At 52.1% G+C, this 23,145-nt stretch overlaps 1 protein-coding gene across 1 annotated transcript in view; it reads right to left on the bottom strand.

Annotated features, from left to right (window-relative positions):
* The window catches only part of LOC147110710 (uncharacterized), a 136,402-nt gene extending 116,222 nt beyond the window's left edge, over window positions 1–20,180 (bottom strand). Inside the window, exon 1 of the mRNA XM_086000927.1 lies at window positions 20,109–20,180. The gene's annotated coding sequence lies outside the window, so the exon portion shown is untranslated. The remainder of the gene's footprint in view (window positions 1–20,108) is intronic.
* Window positions 20,181–23,145: the final 2,965 nt, after the last annotated feature.

Genomic DNA, 23,145 nt, shown 5'->3' with positions numbered 1-23,145 from the left:
GAGAGTGAGAGTGTCACAGGATGAGAGTGAGAGTGTCACAGGATGAGAGTGACTGTGTCACAGGATGAGAGTGAGAGTGTCACAGGATGAGAGTGAGAGTGTCACAGGATGAGAGTGAGAGTGTCACAGGATGGGAGTGAGAGTGGCACAGGATGGGAGTGAGAGTGGCACAGGATGGGAGTGAGAGTGGCACAGGATGGGAGTGAGAGTGTCACAGGATGAGAGTGAGAGTGTCACAGGATGGGAGTGAGAGTGTCACAGGGTGAGAGTGAGAGTGGCACAGGATGAGAGTGAGAGTGTCACAGGATGAGAGTGAGAGTGTCACAGGATGGGAGTGAGAGTGGCACAGGATGGGAGTGAGAGTGGCACAGGATGAGAGTGAGAGTGTCACAGGATGAGAGTGAGAGTGTCACTGGATGAGAGTGAGAGTGTCACAGGATGGGAGTGAGAGTGGCACAGGATGGGAGTGAGAGTGGCACAGGATGGGAGTGAGAGTGTCACAGGATGAGAGTGAGAGTGTCACAGGATGGGAGTGAGAGTGTCACAGGGTGAGAGTGAGAGTGGCACAGGATGAGAGTGAGAGTGTCACAGGATCAGAGTGGGAGTGTCACAGGATGGGAGTGAGAGTGGCACAGGATCAGAGTGAGAGTGACACAGGATGAGAGTGAGAGTGTCACAGGATGAGAGTGAGCGTGTCACAGGATGGGAGTGAGAGTGTCACAGGATGAGAGTGAGAGTGTCACAGGATCAGAGTGAGAGTGTCACAGGATCAGAGTGAGTGTCACAGGATCAGAGTGAGAGCATCACAGGATCAGAGTGAGAGTGTCACAGGATGAGAGTGAGAGTGTCACAGGATGAGAGTGAGAGAGTCACAGGATGAGAGTGAGAGTGTCACAGGAGGAGAGTGAGAGTGTCACAGGAGGAGAGTGAGAGTGTCACAGGATGAGAGTGAGCGTGTCACAGGATGAGAGTGAGCGTGTCACAGGATGAGAGAGAGCGTGTCACAGGATGAGAGTGAGCGTGTCACAGGAGGAGAGTGAGAGTGTCACAGGATGAGAGTGAGAGTGTCACAGGATGAGAGTGACTGTGTCACAGGATGAGAGTGAGAGTGCCACAGGATGAGAGTGAGAGTGTCACAGGATGAGAGTGAGAGTGTCACAGGTAGGGAGTGAGAGTGGCACAGGATGGGAGTGAGAGTGGCACAGGATGGGAGTGAGAGTGTCACAGGATGGGAGTGAGAGTGTCACAGGATGAGAGTGAGAGTGTCACAGGATGGGAGTGAGAGTGTCACAGGGTGAGAGTGAGAGTGGCACAGGATGAGAGTGAGAGTGTCACAGGATGAGAGTGAGAGTGTCACAGGATGGGAGTGAGAGTGGCACAGGATGGGAGTGAGAGTGTCACAGGATGAGAGTGAGAGTGTCACAGGATGGGAGTGAGAGTGTCACAGGATGAGAGTGAGAGTGTCACAGGATGGGAGTGAGAGTGTCACAGGATGGGAGTGAGAGTGTCACAGGGTGGGAGTGAGAGTGTCACAGGATGAGAGTGAGTGTGTCACAAGATGAGAGTGAGAGTGTCACAGGATGAGAGCGGGAGTGTCACAGGATGAGAGTGAGGGTGTCACAGGATGGGAGTGAGAGTGTCACAGGATGAGAGTGAGAGTGTCACAGGATGGGAGTGAGAGTGTCACAGGATAAGAGTGAGAGTGTCACAGGATGGGAGTGAGAGTGTCACAGGATGAGAGTGAGTGTGTCACAGGATGAGAGTGAGAGTGTCACAGGATGAGAGCGGGTGTGTCACAGGATGAGAGTGAGAGTGTCACAGGATCAGAGTGAGAGTGTCACAGGATCAGAGTGGGCGTGTCACAGGATCAGAGTGGGAGTGTCACAGGATGGGAGTGAGAGTGGCACAGGATCAGAGTGAGAGTGACACAGGATGAGAGTGAGTGTGTCACAGGATGTGAGTGAGAGTGTCACAGGATGAGAGTGAGTGTGTCACAGGATGAGAGTGAGAGTGTCACAGGATGAGAGCGGGAGTGTCACAGGATCAGAGTGAGAGTGTCACAGGATCAGAGTGAGTGTCACAGGATCAGAGTGAGAGCATCACAGGATCAGAGTGAGAGTGTCACAGGATGAGAGTGAGAGTGTCACAGGATGAGAGTGAGAGTGTCACAGGATGAGAGTGAGAGTGTCACAGGAGGAGAGTGAGAGTGTCACAAGAGGAGAGTGAGAGTGTCACAGGATGAGAGTGAGCGTGTCACAGGATGAGAGTGAGCGTGTCACAGGATGAGAGTGAGCGTGTCACAGGAGGAGAGTGAGAGTGTCACAGGATGAGAGTGAGAGTGTCACAGGATGAGAGTGACTGTGTCACAGGATGAGAGTGAGAGTGTCACAGGATGAGAGTGAGAGTGTCACAGGATGAGAGTGAGAGTGGCACAGGATGGGAGTGAGAGTGGCACAGGATGGGAGTGAGAGTGGCACAGGATGGGAGTGAGAGTGGCACAGGATGGGAGTGAGAGTGTCACAGGATGAGAGTGAGAGTGTCACAGGATGGGAGTGAGAGTGTCACAGGATGGGAGTGAGAGTGGCACAGGATGGGAGTGAGAGTGTCACAGGATAAGAGTCAGAGTGTCACAGGATGGGAGTGAGAGTGTCACAGGATGAGAGTGAGAGTGTCACAGGATGGGAGTGAGAGTGTCACAGGATGGGAGTGAGAGTGTCACAGGGTGGGGCTGAGAGTGTCACAGGATGAGAGTGAGTGTGTCACAAGATGAGAGTGAGAGTGTCACAGGATGAGAGCGGGAGTGTCACAGGATGAGAGTGAGGGTGTCACAGGATGGGAGTGAGAGTGTCACAGGATGAGAGTGAGAGTGTCACAGGATGGGAGTGAGAGTGTCACAGGGTGAGAGTGAGAGTGGCACAGGATGAGAGTGAGAGTGTCACAGGATGAGAGTGAGAGTGTCACAGGATGGGAGTGAGAGTGGCACAGGATGGGAGTGAGAGTGTCACAGGATGAGAGTGAGAGTGTCACAGGATGAGAGTGAGAGTGTCACAGGATGGGAGTGAGAGTGTCACAGGATGAGAGTGAGAGTGTCACAGGATGGGAGTGAGAGTGTCACAGGATGGGAGTGAGAGTGTCACAGGGTGGGAGTGAGAGTGTCACAGGATGAGAGTGAGTGTGTCACAAGATGAGAGTGAGAGTGTCACAGGATGAGAGCGGGAGTGTCACAGGATGAGAGTGAGGGTGTCACAGGATGGGAGTGAGAGTGTCACAGGATAAGAGTGAGAGTGTCACAGGATGGGAGTGAGAGTGTCACAGGATGAGAGTGAGTGTGTCACAGGATGAGAGTGAGAGTGTCACAGGATGAGAGCGGGTGTGTCACAGGATGACAGTGAGAGTGTCACAGGATCAGAGTGAGAGTGTCACAGGATCAGAGTGGGCGTGTCACAGGATCAGAGTGGGAGTGTCACAGGATGGGAGTGAGAGTGGCACAGGATCATAGTGAGAGTGACACAGGATCAGAGTGAGTGTGTCACAGGATGTGAGTGAGAGTGTCGCAGGATGAGAGTGAGTGTGTCACAGGATGAGAGTGAGTGTGTCACAGGATGAGAGTGAGAGTGTCACAGGATGAGAGCGGGAGTGTCAGAGGATCAGAGTGAGAGTGTCACAGGATCAGAGTGAGTGTCACAGGATCAGAGTGAGAGCATCACAGGATCAGAGTGAGAGTGTCACAGGATGAGAGTGAGAGGGTCACAGGATGAGAGTGAGCGTGTCACAGGATGAGAGTGAGCGTGTCACAGTATGAGAGTGAGAGTGTCACAGGATGAGAGTGAGAGTGTCACAGGATGAGAGTGAGAGTGTCACAGGATGGGAGTGAGAGTGGCACAGGATGGGAGTGAGAGTGGCACAGGATGGGAGTGAGAGTGTCACAGGATGGGAGTGAGAGTGTCACAGGATGGGAGTGAGAGTGTCACAGGGTGAGAGTGAGAGTGGCACAGGATGAGAGTGAGAGTGTCACAGGATGAGAGTGAGAGTGTCACAGGATGGGAGTGAGAGTGGCACAGGATGGGAGTGAGAGTGGCACAGGATGAGAGTGAGAGTGTCACAGGATGAGAGTGAGAGTGTCACTGGATGAGAGTGAGAGTGTCACAGGATGGGAGTGAGAGTGGCACAGGATGGGAGTGAGAGTGGCACAGGATGGGAGTGAGAGTGTCACAGGATGAGAGTGAGAGTGTCACAGGATGGGAGTGAGAGTGTCACAGGGTGAGAGTGAGAGTGGCACAGGATGAGAGTGAGAGTGTCACAGGATCAGAGTGGGAGTGTCACAGGATGGGAGTGAGAGTGGCACAGGATCAGAGTGAGAGTGACACAGGATGAGAGTGAGAGTGTCACAGGATGAGAGTGAGCGTGTCACAGGATGGGAGTGAGAGTGTCACAGGATGAGAGTGAGAGTGTCACAGGATCAGAGTGAGAGTGTCACAGGATCAGAGTGAGTGTCACAGGATCAGAGTGAGAGCATCACAGGATCAGAGTGAGAGTGTCACAGGATGAGAGTGAGAGTGTCACAGGATGAGAGTGAGAGAGTCACAGGATGAGAGTGAGAGTGTCACAGGAGGAGAGTGAGAGTGTCACAGGAGGAGAGTGAGAGTGTCACAGGATGAGAGTGAGCGTGTCACAGGATGAGAGTGAGCGTGTCACAGGATGAGAGAGAGCGTGTCACAGGATGAGAGTGAGCGTGTCACAGGAGGAGAGTGAGAGTGTCACAGGATGAGAGTGAGAGTGTCACAGGATGAGAGTGACTGTGTCACAGGATGAGAGTGAGAGTGCCACAGGATGAGAGTGAGAGTGTCACAGGATGAGAGTGAGAGTATCACAGGTAGGGAGTGAGAGTGGCACAGGATGGGAGTGAGAGTGGCACAGGATGGGAGTGAGAGTGTCACAGGATGGGAGTGAGAGTGTCACAGGATGAGAGTGAGAGTGTCACAGGATGGGAGTGAGAGTGTCACAGGGTGAGAGTGAGAGTGGCACAGGATGAGAGTGAGAGTGTCACAGGATGAGAGTGAGAGTGTCACAGGATGGGAGTGAGAGTGGCACAGGATGGGAGTGAGAGTGTCACAGGATGAGAGTGAGAGTGTCACAGGATGGGAGTGAGAGTGTCACAGGATGAGAGTGAGAGTGTCACAGGATGGGAGTGAGAGTGTCACAGGATGGGAGTGAGAGTGTCACAGGGTGGGAGTGAGAGTGTCACAGGATGAGAGTGAGTGTGTCACAAGATGAGAGTGAGAGTGTCACAGGATGAGAGCGGGAGTGTCACAGGATGAGAGTGAGGGTGTCACAGGATGGGAGTGAGAGTGTCACAGGATGAGAGTGAGAGTGTCACAGGATGGGAGTGAGAGTGTCACAGGATAAGAGTGAGAGTGTCACAGGATGGGAGTGAGAGTGTCACAGGATGAGAGTGAGTGTGTCACAGGATGAGAGTGAGAGTGTCACAGGATGAGAGCGGGTGTGTCACAGGATGAGAGTGAGAGTGTCACAGGATCAGAGTGAGAGTGTCACAGGATCAGAGTGGGCGTGTCACAGGATCAGAGTGGGAGTGTCACAGGATGGGAGTGAGAGTGGCACAGGATCAGAGTGAGAGTGACACAGGATGAGAGTGAGTGTGTCACAGGATGTGAGTGAGAGTGTCACAGGATGAGAGTGAGTGTGTCACAGGATGAGAGTGAGAGTGTCACAGGATGAGAGCGGGAGTGTCACAGGATCAGAGTGAGAGTGTCACAGGATCAGAGTGAGTGTCACAGGATCAGAGTGAGAGCATCACAGGATCAGAGTGAGAGTGTCACAGGATGAGAGTGAGAGTGTCACAGGATGAGAGTGAGAGTGTCACAGGATGAGAGTGAGAGTGTCACAGGAGGAGAGTGAGAGTGTCACAAGAGGAGAGTGAGAGTGTCACAGGATGAGAGTGAGCGTGTCACAGGATGAGAGTGAGCGTGTCACAGGATGAGAGTGAGCGTGTCACAGGAGGAGAGTGAGAGTGTCACAGGATGAGAGTGAGAGTGTCACAGGATGAGAGTGACTGTGTCACAGGATGAGAGTGAGAGTGTCACAGGATGAGAGTGAGAGTGTCACAGGATGAGAGTGAGAGTGGCACAGGATGGGAGTGAGAGTGGCACAGGATGGGAGTGAGAGTGGCACAGGATGGGAGTGAGAGTGGCACAGGATGGGAGTGAGAGTGTCACAGGATGAGAGTGAGAGTGTCACAGGATGGGAGTGAGAGTGTCACAGGATGGGAGTGAGAGTGGCACAGGATGGGAGTGAGAGTGTCACAGGATAAGAGTCAGAGTGTCACAGGATGGGAGTGAGAGTGTCACAGGATGAGAGTGAGAGTGTCACAGGATGGGAGTGAGAGTGTCACAGGATGGGAGTGAGAGTGTCACAGGGTGGGGCTGAGAGTGTCACAGGATGAGAGTGAGTGTGTCACAAGATGAGAGTGAGAGTGTCACAGGATGAGAGCGGGAGTGTCACAGGATGAGAGTGAGGGTGTCACAGGATGGGAGTGAGAGTGTCACAGGATGAGAGTGAGAGTGTCACAGGATGGGAGTGAGAGTGTCACAGGGTGAGAGTGAGAGTGGCACAGGATGAGAGTGAGAGTGTCACAGGATGAGAGTGAGAGTGTCACAGGATGGGAGTGAGAGTGGCACAGGATGGGAGTGAGAGTGTCACAGGATGAGAGTGAGAGTGTCACAGGATGAGAGTGAGAGTGTCACAGGATGGGAGTGAGAGTGTCACAGGATGAGAGTGAGAGTGTCACAGGATGGGAGTGAGAGTGTCACAGGATGGGAGTGAGAGTGTCACAGGGTGGGAGTGAGAGTGTCACAGGATGAGAGTGAGTGTGTCACAAGATGAGAGTGAGAGTGTCACAGGATGAGAGCGGGAGTGTCACAGGATGAGAGTGAGGGTGTCACAGGATGGGAGTGAGAGTGTCACAGGATAAGAGTGAGAGTGTCACAGGATGGGAGTGAGAGTGTCACAGGATGAGAGTGAGTGTGTCACAGGATGAGAGTGAGAGTGTCACAGGATGAGAGCGGGTGTGTCACAGGATGAGAGTGAGAGTGTCACAGGATCAGAGTGAGAGTGTCACAGGATCAGAGTGGGCGTGTCACAGGATCAGAGTGGGAGTGTCACAGGATGGGAGTGAGAGTGGCACAGGATCATAGTGAGAGTGACACAGGATCAGAGTGAGTGTGTCACAGGATGTGAGTGAGAGTGTCGCAGGATGAGAGTGAGTGTGTCACAGGATGAGAGTGAGTGTGTCACAGGATGAGAGTGAGAGTGTCACAGGATGAGAGCGGGAGTGTCAGAGGATCAGAGTGAGAGTGTCACAGGATCAGAGTGAGTGTCACAGGATCAGAGTGAGAGCATCACAGGATCAGAGTGAGAGTGTCACAGGATGAGAGTGAGAGGGTCACAGGATGAGAGTGAGCGTGTCACAGGATGAGAGTGAGAGTGTCACAGGATGAGAGTGAGAGAGTCACAGGATGAGAGTGAGAGTGTCACAGGAGGAGAGTGAGAGTGTCACAGGAGGAGAGTGAGAGTGTCACAGGATGAGAGTGAGCGTGTCACAGGATGAGAGTGAGCGTGTCACAGGATGAGAGAGAGCGTGTCACAGGATGAGAGTGAGCGTGTCACAGGAGGAGAGTGAGAGTGTCACAGGATGAGAGTGAGAGTGTCACAGGATGAGAGTGACTGTGTCACAGGATGAGAGTGAGAGTGCCACAGGATGAGAGTGAGAGTGTCACAGGATGAGAGTGAGAGTATCACAGGTAGGGAGTGAGAGTGGCACAGGATGGGAGTGAGAGTGGCACAGGATGGGAGTGAGAGTGTCACAGGATGGGAGTGAGAGTGTCACAGGATGAGAGTGAGAGTGTCACAGGATGGGAGTGAGAGTGTCACAGGGTGAGAGTGAGAGTGGCACAGGATGAGAGTGAGAGTGTCACAGGATGAGAGTGAGAGTGTCACAGGATGGGAGTGAGAGTGGCACAGGATGGGAGTGAGAGTGTCACAGGATGAGAGTGAGAGTGTCACAGGATGGGAGTGAGAGTGTCACAGGATGAGAGTGAGAGTGTCACAGGATGGGAGTGAGAGTGTCACAGGATGGGAGTGAGAGTGTCACAGGGTGGGAGTGAGAGTGTCACAGGATGAGAGTGAGTGTGTCACAAGATGAGAGTGAGAGTGTCACAGGATGAGAGCGGGAGTGTCACAGGATGAGAGTGAGGGTGTCACAGGATGGGAGTGAGAGTGTCACAGGATGAGAGTGAGAGTGTCACAGGATGGGAGTGAGAGTGTCACAGGATAAGAGTGAGAGTGTCACAGGATGGGAGTGAGAGTGTCACAGGATGAGAGTGAGTGTGTCACAGGATGAGAGTGAGAGTGTCACAGGATGAGAGCGGGTGTGTCACAGGATGAGAGTGAGAGTGTCACAGGATCAGAGTGAGAGTGTCACAGGATGAGAGTGGGCGTGTCACAGGATCAGAGTGGGAGTGTCACAGGATGGGAGTGAGAGTGGCACAGGATCAGAGTGAGAGTGACACAGGATGAGAGTGAGTGTGTCACAGGATGTGAGTGAGAGTGTCACAGGATGAGAGTGAGTGTGTCACAGGATGAGAGTGAGAGTGTCACAGGATGAGAGCGGGAGTGTCACAGGATCAGAGTGAGAGTGTCACAGGATCAGAGTGAGTGTCACAGGATCAGAGTGAGAGCATCACAGGATCAGAGTGAGAGTGTCACAGGATGAGAGTGAGAGTGTCACAGGATGAGAGTGAGAGTGTCACAGGATGAGAGTGAGAGTGTCACAGGAGGAGAGTGAGAGTGTCACAAGAGGAGAGTGAGAGTGTCACAGGATGAGAGTGAGCGTGTCACAGGATGAGAGTGAGCGTGTCACAGGATGAGAGTGAGCGTGTCACAGGAGGAGAGTGAGAGTGTCACAGGATGAGAGTGAGAGTGTCACAGGATGAGAGTGACTGTGTCACAGGATGAGAGTGAGAGTGTCACAGGATGAGAGTGAGAGTGTCACAGGATGAGAGTGAGAGTGGCACAGGATGGGAGTGAGAGTGGCACAGGATGGGAGTGAGAGTGGCACAGGATGGGAGTGAGAGTGGCACAGGATGGGAGTGAGAGTGTCACAGGATGAGAGTGAGAGTGTCACAGGATGGGAGTGAGAGTGTCACAGGATGGGAGTGAGAGTGGCACAGGATGGGAGTGAGAGTGTCACAGGATAAGAGTCAGAGTGTCACAGGATGGGAGTGAGAGTGTCACAGGATGAGAGTGAGAGTGTCACAGGATGGGAGTGAGAGTGTCACAGGATGGGAGTGAGAGTGTCACAGGGTGGGGCTGAGAGTGTCACAGGATGAGAGTGAGTGTGTCACAAGATGAGAGTGAGAGTGTCACAGGATGAGAGCGGGAGTGTCACAGGATGAGAGTGAGGGTGTCACAGGATGGGAGTGAGAGTGTCACAGGATGAGAGTGAGAGTGTCACAGGATGGGAGTGAGAGTGTCACAGGGTGAGAGTGAGAGTGGCACAGGATGAGAGTGAGAGTGTCACAGGATGAGAGTGAGAGTGTCACAGGATGGGAGTGAGAGTGGCACAGGATGGGAGTGAGAGTGTCACAGGATGAGAGTGAGAGTGTCACAGGATGAGAGTGAGAGTGTCACAGGATGGGAGTGAGAGTGTCACAGGATGAGAGTGAGAGTGTCACAGGATGGGAGTGAGAGTGTCACAGGATGGGAGTGAGAGTGTCACAGGGTGGGAGTGAGAGTGTCACAGGATGAGAGTGAGTGTGTCACAAGATGAGAGTGAGAGTGTCACAGGATGAGAGCGGGAGTGTCACAGGATGAGAGTGAGGGTGTCACAGGATGGGAGTGAGAGTGTCACAGGATAAGAGTGAGAGTGTCACAGGATGGGAGTGAGAGTGTCACAGGATGAGAGTGAGTGTGTCACAGGATGAGAGTGAGAGTGTCACAGGATGAGAGCGGGTGTGTCACAGGATGAGAGTGAGAGTGTCACAGGATCAGAGTGAGAGTGTCACAGGATCAGAGTGGGAGTGTCACAGGATGGGAGTGAGAGTGGCACAGGATCATAGTGAGAGTGACACAGGATCAGAGTGAGTGTGTCACAGGATGTGAGTGAGAGTGTCGCAGGATGAGAGTGAGTGTGTCACAGGATGAGAGTGAGTGTGTCACAGGATGAGAGTGAGAGTGTCACAGGATGAGAGCGGGAGTGTCAGAGGATCAGAGTGAGAGTGTCACAGGATCAGAGTGAGTGTCACAGGATCAGAGTGAGAGCATCACAGGATCAGAGTGAGAGTGTCACAGGATGAGAGTGAGAGGGTCACAGGATGAGAGTGAGCGTGTCACAGGATGAGAGTGAGCGTGTCACAGTATGAGAGTGAGAGTGTCACAGGATGAGAGTGAGAGTGTCACAGGATGAGAGTGAGAGTGTCACAGGATGGGAGTGAGAGTGGCACAGGATGGGAGTGAGAGTGGCACAGGATGGGAGTGAGAGTGTCACAGGATGAGAGTGAGAGTGTCACAGGATGAGAGTGAGAGTGTCACAGGATGGGAGTGAGAGTGGCACAGGATGGGAGTGCGAGTGGCACAGGATGGGAGTGAGAGTGTCACAGGATGAGAGTGAGAGTGTCACAGGATGGGAGTGAGAGTGTCACAGGGTGAGAGTGAGAGTGGCACAGGATGAGAGTGAGAGTGTCACAGGATCAGAGTGGGAGTGTCACAGGATGGGAGTGAGAGTGTCACAGGATGAGAGTGAGTGTGTCACAGGATGAGAGTGAGCGTGTCACAGGATGAGAGCGGGAGTGTCAGAGGATCAGAGTGAGAGTGTCACAGGATCAGAGTGAGTGTCACAGGATCAGAGTGAGAGCATCACAGGATCAGAGTGAGAGTGTCACAGGTTGAGAGTGAGAGTGTCACAGGATGAGAGTGAGAGTGTCACAGGATGAGAGTGAGAGTGTCACAGGAGGAGAGTGAGAGTGTCACAGGAGGAGAGTGAGAGTGTCACAGGATGAGAGTGAGCGTGTCACAGGATGAGAGTGAGCGTGTCACAGGATGAGAGTGAGCGTGTCACAGGAGGAGAGTGAGAGTGTCACAGGATGAGAGTGAGAGTGTCACAGGATGAGAGTGACTGTGTCACAGGATGAGAGTGAGAGTGTCACAGGATGAGAGTGAGAGTGTCACAGGATGAGAGTGAGAGTGTCACAGGATGGGAGTGAGAGTGGCACAGGATGGGAGTGAGAGTGGCACAGGATGGGAGTGAGCGTGGCACAGGATGGGAGTGAGAGTGTCACAGGATGAGAGTGAGAGTGTCACAGGATGGGAGTGAGAGTGTCACAGGGTGAGAGTGAGAGTGGCACAGGATGAGAGTGAGAGTGTCACAGGATGAGAGTGAGAGTGTCACAGGATGGGAGTGAGAGTGGCACAGGATGGGAGTGAGAGTGGCACAGGATGAGAGTGAGAGTGTCACAGGATGGGAGTGAGAGTGTCACAGGGTGAGAGTGAGAGTGGCACAGGATGAGAGTGAGAGTGTCACAGGATCAGAGTGGGAGTGTCACAGGATGGGAGTGAGAGTGGCACAGGATCAGAGTGAGAGTGACACAGGATGAGAGTGAGTGTGTCACAGGATGTGAGTGAGAGTGTCACAGGATGAGAGTGAGTGTGTCACAGGGTGAGAGTGAGAGTGGCACAGGATGAGAGTGAGAGTGTCACAGGATCAGAGTGAGAGTGTCACAGGATGGGAGTGAGAGTGGCACAGGATGGGAGTGAGAGTGGCACAGGATGGGAGTGAGCGTGGCACAGGATGGGAGTGAGAGTGTCACAGGATGAGAGTGAGAGTGTCACAGGATGAGAGTGAGAGTGTCACAGGATGGGAGTGAGAGTGTCACAGGGTGAGAGTGAGAGTGGCACAGGATGAGAGTGAGAGTGTCACAGGATCAGAGTGGGAGTGTCACAGGATGGGAGTGAGAGTGGCACAGGATCAGAGTGAGAGTGACACAGGATGAGAGTGAGTGTGTCACAGGATGTGAGTGAGAGTGTCACAGGATGGGAGTGAGAGTGTCACAGGGTGAGAGTGAGAGTGGCACAGGATGAGAGTGAGAGTGTCACAGGATCAGAGTGGGAGTGTCACAGGATGGGAGTGAGAGTGGCACAGGATCAGAGTGAGAGTGACACAGGATGAGAGTGAGTGTGTCACAGGATGTGAGTGAGAGTGTCACAGGATGAGAGTGAGTGTGTCACAGGATGAGAGTGAGAGTGTCACAGGATGAGAGCGGGAGTGTCAGAGGATCAGAGTGAGAGTGTCACAGGATCAGAGTGAGTGTCACAGGATCAGAGTGAGAGCATCACAGGATCAGAGTGAGAGTGTCACAGGTTGAGAGTGAGAGTGTCACAGGATGAGAGTGAGAGTGTCACAGGATGAGAGTGAGAGTGTCACAGGAGGAGAGTGAGAGTGTCACAGGAGGAGAGTGAGAGTGTCACAGGATGAGAGTGAGCGTGTCACAGGATGAGAGTGAGCGTGTCACAGGATGAGAGTGAGCGTGTCACAGGAGGAGAGTGAGAGTGTCACAGGATGAGAGTGAGAGTGTCACAGGATGAGAGTGACTGTGTCACAGGATGAGAGTGAGAGTGTCACAGGATGAGAGTGAGAGTGTCACCGGATGAGAGTGAGAGTGTCACAGGATGGGAGTGAGAGTGGCACAGGATGGGAGTGAGAGTGGCACAGGATGGGAGTGAGAGTGGCACAGGATGGGAGTGAGAGTGTCACAGGATGAGAGTGAGAGTGTCACAGGATGGGAGTGAGAGTGTCACAGGGTGGGGGTGAGAGTGTCACAGGATGAGAGTGAGTGTGTCACAAGATGAGAGTGAGAGTGTCACAGGATGAGAGCGGGAGTGTCACAGGATGAGAGTGAGGGTGTCACAGGATGGGAGTGAGAGTGTCACAGGATGAGAGTGAGAGTGTCACAGGATGGGAGTGAGAGTGTCACAGGGTGAGAGTGAGAGTGGCACAGGATGAGAGTGAGAGTGTCACAGGATGAGAGTGAGAGTGTCACAGGATGGGAGTGACAGTGGCACAGGATGGGAGTGAGAGTGTCACAGGATGAGAGTGAGAGTGTCACAGGATGGGAGTGAGAGTTTCACAGGATGAGAGTGAGAGTGTCACAGGATGGGAGTGAGAGTGTCACAGGATGGGAGTGAGAGTGTCACAGGGTGGGAGTGAGAGTGTCACAGGATGAGAGTGAGTGTGTCACAAGATGAGAGTGAGAGTGTCACAGGATGAGAGCGAGAGTGTCACAGGATGAGAGTGAGGGTGTCACAGGATGGGAGTGAGTGTGTCACAGGATGAGAGTGAGAGTGTCACAGGATGGGAGTGAGAGTGTCACAGGATGAGAGTGAGTGTGTCACAGGATGAGAGTGAGAGTGTCACAGGATGAGAGCGGGTGTGTCACAGGATGAGAGTGAGAGTGTCACAGGATCAGAGTGAGAGTGTCACAGGATCAGAGTGGGCGTGTCACAGGATCAGAGTGGGAGTGTCACAGGATGGGAGTGAGAGTGGCACAGGATCAGAGTGAGAGTGACACAGGATGAGAGTGAGAGTTTCACAGGATGAGAGTGAGAGTGTCACAGGATCAGAGTGAGAGTGTCACAGGATCAGAGTGAGAGTGTCACAGGATGAGAGTGAGAGTGTCAGAGGATGAGAGTGAGTGTAGCACAGGATGAGAGTGTCACAGGATGGGAGTGAGAGTGGCACAGGATGGGAGTGAGAGTGTCACAGGATGAGAGTGAGAGTGGCACAGGATGAGAGTGAGAGTGTCACAGGATGAGAGTGAGAGTGTCACAGGGTGAGAGTGAGAGTGTCACAGGATGTGAGTGAGAGTGGCACAGGATCAGAGTGAGAGTGTCACAGGATCAGAGTGAGAGTGTCACAGGATCAGAGTGAGTGTCACAGGATCAGAGTGAGAGCGTCACAGGATCATAGTGAGAGCGTCACAGGATCAGAGTGAGAGTGTCACAGGATCAGAGTGGGAGTGTCACAGGATCCGAGTGAGAGTGTCACAGGATCAGAGTGGGAGTGTCACAGGATCAGAGTGGGAGTGTCACAGGATGAGACTGAGAGTGTCACAGGATCAGAGTGAGAGTGTCACAGGATCAGAGTGTCACAGGATCAGAGGGAGAGTGTCACAGGATCAGAGTGAGTGTGTCACAGGATCAGAGTGTCACAGGATGAGAGTGAGAGTGTCACAGGATGAGAGTGAGAGTGTCACAGGATCAGAGTGAGAATGTCACAGGATGAGAGTGAGAGTGTCACAGGATGGGAGTGAGAGTGTCACAGGATGAGAGTGAGAGTGTCACAGGATGAGAGTGAGAATGTCACAGGGTGAGAGTGAGAGTGTCACAGGATGAGAGTGAGAGTGTCACAGGATGGGAGTGAGAGTGTCACAGGATGGGAGTGAGAGTGTCACAGGGTCAGAGTGAGAATGTCACAGGGTGAGAGTGAGAGTGTCACATGATCAGAGTGTCACAGGATCAGAGTGAGAGTGTCAGAGGATGAGAGTGAGAGTGTCAGAGGATGAGAGTGAGAGTGTCAGAGGATGAGAGTGAGTGTGTCACAGGAGGAGAGTGAGAGTGTCAAAGGATGAGAGTGAGTGTGTCACAGGATGAGAGTGAGAGTGTCACAGGATGAGAGTGAGAGTGTCACAGGATGAGAGTGAGAGTGTCACAGGATGAGAGTAAGAGTGTCACAGGATGAGAGTGAGAGTGTCACAGGATGGGAGTGAGAGTGTCACAGGATGGGAGTGAGAGTGTCACAGGATGAGTGTGAGTGTGGCACAGGATGAGAGTGAGTGTGTCACAGGATGAGAGTGAGTGTGTCACAGGATGAGAGTGAGAGTGTCACAGGGTGGGAGTGAGAGTGTCACAGGATCAGAGTGAGAGTGTCACAGGATGGGAGTGAGAGTGTCACAGGATCAGAGTAAGAGTGTCACAGGATGGGAGTGAGAGTGTCACAGGATGAGCGTGAGAGTGTCACAGGATGGGAGTGAGAGTGTCACAGGATGAGAGTGAGAGTGTCACAGGATGAGAGTGAGAGTGTCACAGGATGGGAGTGAGAGTGTCACAGGATGAGAGTGAGTGTGTCACAGGATGAGAGTGAGAGTGTCACAGGATGGGAGTGAGAGTGTCACAGGATGAGAGTGAGAGTGTCACAGGATGAGAGTGAGAGTGTCACAGGGTCAGAGTGAGAGTGTCACAGGATGAGAGTGGGAGTGTCACAGGATCAGAGTGAGAGTGGCACAGGATGGGAGTGAGAGTGTCGCAGGATGAGAGTGAGAGTGTCACAGGATGAGAGTGAGAGTATCACAGGATGAGAGTGAGAGTATCACAGGATGAGAGTGAGAGTGTCACAGGATGAGAGTGAGAGTGTCACAGGATGGGAGTGAGAGTGTCACAGGATGAGAGTGAGAGTGTCACAGGATCAGAGTGAGAGTGTCACAGGAAGAGAGTGAGAGTGTCACAGGATGGGAGTGAGAGTGTCACAGGATGAGAGTGAGAGTGTCACAGGATGAGAGTGAGAGTGTCACAGGATGAGAGTGAGAGTGTCACAGGATGAGAGTGAGAGTGTCACAGGATGAGAGTGAGAGTGTCACAGGATGAGAGTGAGAGTGTCACAGGATGAGAGTGAGTGGCACAGGAGGAGTGTGGGAGTGTCACAGGAGGAGAGTGAGAGTGCCACAGGATGAGAGTGAGAGTGCCGAGAGTGAGAGTGTCACAGGATAAGAGTGAGTGTGTCACAGGATCAGAGTGAGAGTGTCACAGGATCCGAGTGAGAGTGTCACAGGAGAGAGTGTGTGTGTCACAGGATGAGAGTGAGAGTGTCACAGGGTAAGAGTGTCACAGGATCAGAGTGACAGTGTCACAGGATCAGAGTTTCACAGGATGAGAGTGTCACAGGATCAGAGTGACAGTGTCACAGGATCAGAGTTTCACAGGGTGAGAGTGAGTGTCACAGGAGGAGAGTGAGAGTTTCACAGGATCAGAGTGAGAGCGTCACAGGATGGAAGTGAGTGTCGCAGGTTCAGAGTGAGAGATTCACAGGATCAGAGTGAGAGTGTCACAGGATGGAAGTTAAGAGTGTCACAGGATGAGAGTGAGAGTGTCACAGGATCAGAGTGAGTGTCACAGGATCAGAGTGAGAGCGTCACAGGATCAGAGTGAGAGTGTCACAGGATCAGAGTGTCACAGGATCAGAGGGAGAGTGTCACAGGATCAGAGTGTCACAGGAGGAAAGTGAGAGTGTCACAGGATGAGAGTGAGTGTGTCACAGGATGAGAGTGAGAGTGTCACAGGATCAGAGTGAGAGTGTCACAGGATCAGAGTGAGAATGTCACAGGATGAGAGTGAGAGTTTCACAGGATGAGAGTGAGAGTGTCACAGGATCAGAGTGAGAGTGTCACAGGATCAGAGTGAGAGTGTCACAGGATGAGAGTGAGAGTGTCAGAGGATGAGAGTGAGTGTAGCACAGGATGAGAGTGTCACAGGATGGGAGTGAGAGTGGCACAGGATGGGAGTGAGAGTGTCACAGGATGAGAGTGAGAGTGGCACAGGATGAGAGTGAGAGTGTCACAGGATGAGAGTGAGAGTGTCACAGGGTGAGAGTGAGAGTGTCACAGGATGTGAGTGAGAGTGGCACAGGATCAGAGTGAGAGTGTCACAGGATCAGAGTGAGAGTGTCACAGGATCAGAGTGAGTGTCACAGGATCAGAGTGAGAGCGTCACAGGATCATAGTGAGAGCGTCACAGGATCAGAGTGAGAGTGTCACAGGATCCGAGTGAGAGTGTCACAGGATCAGAGTGGGAGTGTCACAGGATCAGAGTGGGAGTGTCACAGGATGAGAGTGAGAGTGTCACAGGATCAGAGTGAGAATGTCACAGGATGAGAGTGTGAGTGTCACAGGATGGGAGTGAGAGTGTCACAGGATGAGAGTGAGAGTGTCACAGGATGAGAGTGAGAGTGTCACAGGATGAGAGTGAGAGTGTCACAGGATGAGAGTGAGAGTGTCACAGGATGGGAGTGAGAGTGTCACAGGATGGGAGTGAGAGTGTCACAGGGTCAGAGTGAGAATGTCACAGGGTGAGAGTGAGAGTGTCACATGATCAGAGTGTCACAGGATCAGAGTGAGAGTGTCACAGGATGAGAGTGAGAGTGTCAGAGGATGAGAGTGAGAGTGTCAGAGGATGAGAGTGAGAGTGTCAAAGGATGAGAGTGAGTGTGTCACAGGAGGAGAGTGAGAGTGTCACAGGATGAGAGTGAGAGTGTCACAGGATGAGAGTAAGAGTGTCACAGGATGAGAGTGAGAGTGTCACAGGATGGGAGTGAGAGTGTCACAGGATGGGAGTGAGAGTGTCACAGGATGAGTGTGAGTGTGGCACAGGATGAGAGTGAGTGTGTCACAGGATGAGAGTGAGTGTGTCACAGGATGAGAGTGAGAGTGTCACAGGGTGGGAGTGAGAGTGTCACAGGATCAGAGTGAGAGTGTCACAGGATGGGAGTGAGAGTGTCACAGGATCAGAGTGAGAGTGTCACAGGATCAGAGTGAGAGTGGCACAGGATGGGAGTGAGACTGTCGCAGGATGAGAGTGAGAGTGTCACAGGATGAGAGTGAGAGTATCACAGGATGAGAGTGAGAGTATCACAGGATGAGAGTGAGAGTGTCACAGGATGAGAGTGAGAGTGTCACAGGATGGGAGTGAGAGTGTCACAGGATGAGAGTGAGAGTGTCACAGGATCAGAGTGAGAGTGTCACAGGAAGAGAGTGAGAGTGTCACAGGATGGGAGTGAGAGTGTCACAGGATGAGAGTGAGAGTATCACAGGATGAGAGTGAGAGTGTCACAGGATGAGAGTGGGAGTATCACAGGATGAGAGTGAGAGTATCACAGGATGAGAGTGAGAGTGTCACAGGATCAGAGTGAGAGTGGCACAGGATGGGAGTGAGAGTGTCACAGGATGAGAGTGAGAGTGTCACAGGATGAGAGTGAGAGTGTCAGAGGATGAGAGTGAGAGTATCACAGAATGAGAGTGAGAGTGTCACAGGATGAGAGTGAGAGTATCACAGGATTAGAGTGAGAGTGTCACAGGATGAGAGTGAGAGTGTCACAGGTAGGAGTGAGAGTGTCACAGGATGAGAGTGAGAGTGTCACAGGATCAGAGTGAGTGTCACAGGATCAGAGTGAGAGCGTCACAGGATCAGAGTGAGAGTGTCACAGGATCAGAGTGTCACAGGATCAGAGGGAGAGTGTCACAGGATCAGAGTGTCACAGGAGGAAAGTGAGAGTGTCACAGGATGAGAGTGAGTGTGTCACAGGATGAGAGTGAGAGTGTCACAGGATCAGAGTGAGAGTGTCACAGGATCAGAGTGAGAATGTCACAGGATGAGAGTGAGAGTTTCACAGGATGAGAGTGAGAGTGTCACAGGATCAGAGTGAGAGTGTCACAGGATCAGAGTGAGAGTGTCACAGGATCAGAGTGAGAGTGTCACAGGATGAGAGTGAGTGTAGCACAGGATGAGAGTGTCACAGGATGGGAGTGAGAGTGGCACAGGATGGGAGTGAGAGTGTCACAGGATGAGAGTGAGAGTGGCACAGGATGAGAGTGAGAGTGTCACAGGATGAGAGTGAGTGTGTCACAGGATGAGAGTGGGAGTGTCACAGGATCAGAGTGAGAGTGTCACAGGATGAGAGTGAGAGCATCACAGGATGAGAGTGAGAGTGTCACAGGATCAGAGTGAGAGTGTCACAGGATGAGAGTGGGAGTGTCACAGGATGGGAGTGAGAGTGTCACAGGATGAGAGTGAGAGTGTCACAGGATGAGAGTGAGAGTATTACAGGATGAGAGTGAGAGTGTCACAGGATGAGAGTGAGAGTGTCACAGGATGAGAGTGAGAGTGTCACAGGATGAGAGTGAGTGTCACAGGATGAGAGTGAGTGTCACAGGAGGAGTGTGGGAGTGTCACAGGAGGAGAGTGAGAGTGCCACAGGATGAGAGTGAGAGTGCCACAGGATGAGAGTGAGAGTGTCACAGGATAAGAGTGAGTGTGTCACAGGATCAGAGTGAGAGTGTCACAGGATCCGAGTGAGAGTGTCACAGGAGAGAGTGTGTGTGTCACAGGATGAGAGTGAGAGTGTCACAGGGTAAGAGTGTCACAGGATCAGAGTGACAGTGTCACAGGATCAGAGTTTCACAGGATGAGAGTGTCACAGGATCAGAGTGACAGTGTCACAGGATCAGAGTTTCACAGGGTGAGAGTGAGTGTCACAGGAGGAGAGTGAGAGTTTCACAGGATCAGAGTGAGAGCGTCACAGGATGGAAGTGAGTGTCGCAGGTTCAGAGTGAGAGATTCACAGGATCAGAGTGAGAGTGTCACAGGATGGAAGTTAAGAGTGTCACAGGATCAGAGTGTCACAGGATCAGAGTAAGAGTGTCACAGAATGAGAGTGAGAGTGTCACAGGATGAGAGTGTCACAGGAGGAGAGTGAGAGTGTCACAGGAGGAGAGTGAGTGTCACAGGAGGAGAGTGAGAGTGTCACAGGAGGAGAGTGAGTGTCACAGGAGGAGAGTGAGCGTGTCACAGGAGGAGATTGAGTGTCACAGGAGGAGAGTGAGTGTCACAGGAGGAGAGTGAGGGTGTCACAGGAGGAGAGTGAGAGTGTCACAGGAGGAGAGTGAGAGTGTCACAGGAGAGGAGTGAGGGTGTCGCAGGAGGAGAGTGGGAGTGTCACAGGAGAGAGTTGGAATATCACTGATCTGTGATTAACTCCATTCCCATTGAAGTATTTTCTTAAATTTAAAGTGAATAAACGATCTCTGAAGTTGCAGGAATTTACATGTGTCCTATCAGTGATCCCTGTTGCTATGGGTTACTGTGTCCTCTGCCGGGGCGCTGTTGCCCCGCCGCGCGCGGTTGTTTCTGTTCCACCGCTCTCCTACAATCTCCGCCGGAAATGTCAGGTTGCTAGTCCCTCTCTGCTCTGCCCCGCCCCCTGTGGTGCTCAGTACCTTTTTAAATACAAATATTGTCGCTGGGCAGAAAATGGCCACCGTGTTGCTCAGCGCTGCTTCTCTTCCGTCTACACAAAGCATGTGACAAGTATCAGCCAATCACACGGGCCAGCAAGATTGCAACAAGGAGAGGCTGGTAAAATGCAAGAAGGACGTCATCTTGAACAAAGGGTCCTGCTCCGCTAGGGGCGGCGCAAATGCTTCGGAGGATTCCCTGCTTCCGCTGCTGATGGAGAGAATTTGTCCTTACTTCTGCAAGGAAACTTGGCTATTGCTGTCCTTAAGTTTCTTTATGGCTTATTGCCTTGTTTTAAGAAATAATTCAAGGAGCCCAAAAGTGCTTTTTTTTAATTCGTTCATGGGATGCTGGCGTGGCCAGCATTTATTACCCATCCCTAATTGCTCTTGAGATGCTTTACAGCCAATTAAGTACTTTTTAAGTGTAGTTATTGTTGTACTGTAGGGAAATGCAGCAGCCAATTTCTGCACAGTAAGATCCCACAACCAGCAAATGAGATAAATGACCAGTTAATCTGTTTTAGTGACTGTGATGTTAGAAAATAAGAACATAAGAAATAGGAGCAGGAGTAGGCCATTTGGCCTTTTGAGCTTGCTCCGCCATTCAATAAGATCATGGCTGATCTTGTGCCTCACCTCCACTTTCCTGCACTATCCCCATATCCCTTGATTCCCTTAATATTCAAAAATGTATCGATCTCTGTCTTGAATATACTCAACGACTAAGCCTCCGCAGCTCTCTGGATTAGAGAATTCCAAAGATTCACCACCTTCTGAGTGAAAAAAAATTCTCCTCACCTCAGTCCTAAATGGCCGACCCCTTATTCTGAGACTGTGACCCCTGGTTCTCGACTCCCCAGCCAGAGGAAACATCCTCCCTGCATCTACCTTGTCAAGGCCTGAAAAAATGCAGCAACAATATATTCCGCTAAAAGGAAAGAACAAACTAAACACTAACGAGACTCCATGGATGAATAAAGACATAAGGAAACAATTGAGGGTAAGGAAAGAGGCATACATTAAGTACATAGACAGCAAAGGAGTGCATAATAAGAGAGAATATGAAGGGATTAGGAGAGGAGTCAAAAAAACAATTAGGAAGGCAAAGAGGAACTATGAAATTAAATTATCAAGGAACATAAAACAAAATAGTAAAATATTTTACAGGCACATTAATAAAAAAAGGTTGGGATGGGAATAGGGCCATTAAGGGATAGACAGGACACTACTACAGGTAACGATAGGGAGATAGCAGAAATATTAAATCATTATTTCGCTTCAGTATTTACCAGGGAGATAGAACAGGTGGACATGACATTGGATGATGAGATGAGTAATGAGATAAGTGCATCTATCCTACGCTTCGGTCACCTGACGGTCGACCAATCGGTGCATGTGTGGGCGGGCCTTATCGTTCTGAACTGAGGTGAGTCGCCGCCATCTTGATTCCAAACTTTTCCTTTCTTTTTCCCGCTTTCTGCGTCTTTAAAAAAAAAGTTGCTTTTAAAACACATAGGCCTAGAAATTCAGTTGGTTGCGCCAGCCGCTAGCGCCTTAGGAGGAGTAGATGTCGGGCGCTAGGCGGCTAGCGCCAGGGCGCAGCGCGATCTGCGCCTCGCCCCAACTTCACTAGAGATTTAGCGGCGGCGCAAAGTCTTTGCGCGTGCTCAGCTGCGCGCGCAGGTCATGACGTCATTTCCTCGTGCAACGCCCTTTGTGCGCTCCCAACCGGAACTTCAGTCGCACCGCCCCATTGTGCGCCTGGTGCCCCTAGCGACTGTTAGAGTGGAACGGTGCTCAGCCGATGCGGGGCGCGGGGGGCGCAAATTAAAGGGCACTCCTCCTGCACTATAAAAGGCTGCCATTTTGCAGCACTCCTTCTTGACAAACGGATCTTTGGAGAGAGACCAAGGTAGAGAGCTTTCTGCTTTGGCCCAACACTAGGACAGGTACTTCTGGCTTCAGGCCACAGCTTTCCAATTGTCTTTGCCTTCATTGACATCTCATTGTTTGCCAGCATATTATGGGGGCTGCAATGGGTGTCAACGCTGGCTTTCTCAATTACATCCAAAGGGCTCACAGACGCCGTGAGAGAGTGGCAGCCCTGGCTAGACGGAGAGGGGGCAACAGACGTCGGCAAAGGAGGCCTTACCCACCCAGGGTATACCGCCAGCAGTTCTCCTATCTCAACATGTCTGACGAGCAGTGTGTTCGGAGGCTGCGATTCAGAAGGGACGTGGTCACAGAGATCTGCCAGCTGCTTGGCGGTGATCTGCAGCCACAGCTGAGGAGCAGGACGTCTCTGTCGGTGGCAGTGAAGGTGACGGTGGCTCTCAACTTCTATGCCACCGGCCCCTTCCAATCCGCTACTGGGGACATTGCCAACATCTCCCAGTTCGCCGTGCATTGCTGCATCCGCCAGGTGACCAATGCCCTTTTCAAAAGGAGACGTCAGTTCATCTCCTTCTCCGTGGCCCTTGCCAAGCAGCAACAGCGTGCAATGGGCTTTGCAGCATTCGCGGGCTTCCTCATGGTGCAGGGCGCCATTGACTGCACGCATGTGGCTTTGCGGGCACCTCTGGAGAATGCCGAGGATTACCGCAACCGGAAGGGCTACCATTCGCTGAACGTCCAGCTGGTGTGTGACCACAGGCAGCTCATCCTAGCTGTCAATGCCCGCTTTCCAGGCAGCAGCCACGATGCCTTCATCCTGCGACAGACTTCTGTGGCAGACATGTTCCAGGCACAGCCTCACCCACGAGGATGGCTTATCGGGGACAAAGGCTATCCTTTGTGTACCTGGCTGATGACCCCGTTCCGTGCGCCCAGCACCCCTGCTGAAGAGGGATACAACGAGAGCCATCAAGCGACCAGGAACATCATCGAACAAACAATCGGCGTCCTGAAGCAACGGTTCCGCTGTCTGGATCGTTCCTGTGGAGCCCTACAGTATTCGCCGGAGCGAGTCTCCCATTTCGTGGTCGTTTGCTGCATGCTGCACAACCTGGCTATCCGC

Source organism: Somniosus microcephalus, chromosome 11 (genome assembly GCF_052327205.1).
Source record: "Somniosus microcephalus isolate GS21.2 chromosome 11, FLI_Smic_1.0, whole genome shotgun sequence".
Classification (NCBI taxonomy): Eukaryota; Metazoa; Chordata; class Chondrichthyes; order Squaliformes; family Somniosidae; genus Somniosus; species Somniosus microcephalus.
This window is presented reverse-complemented; position numbering and strand designations above follow the sequence as displayed.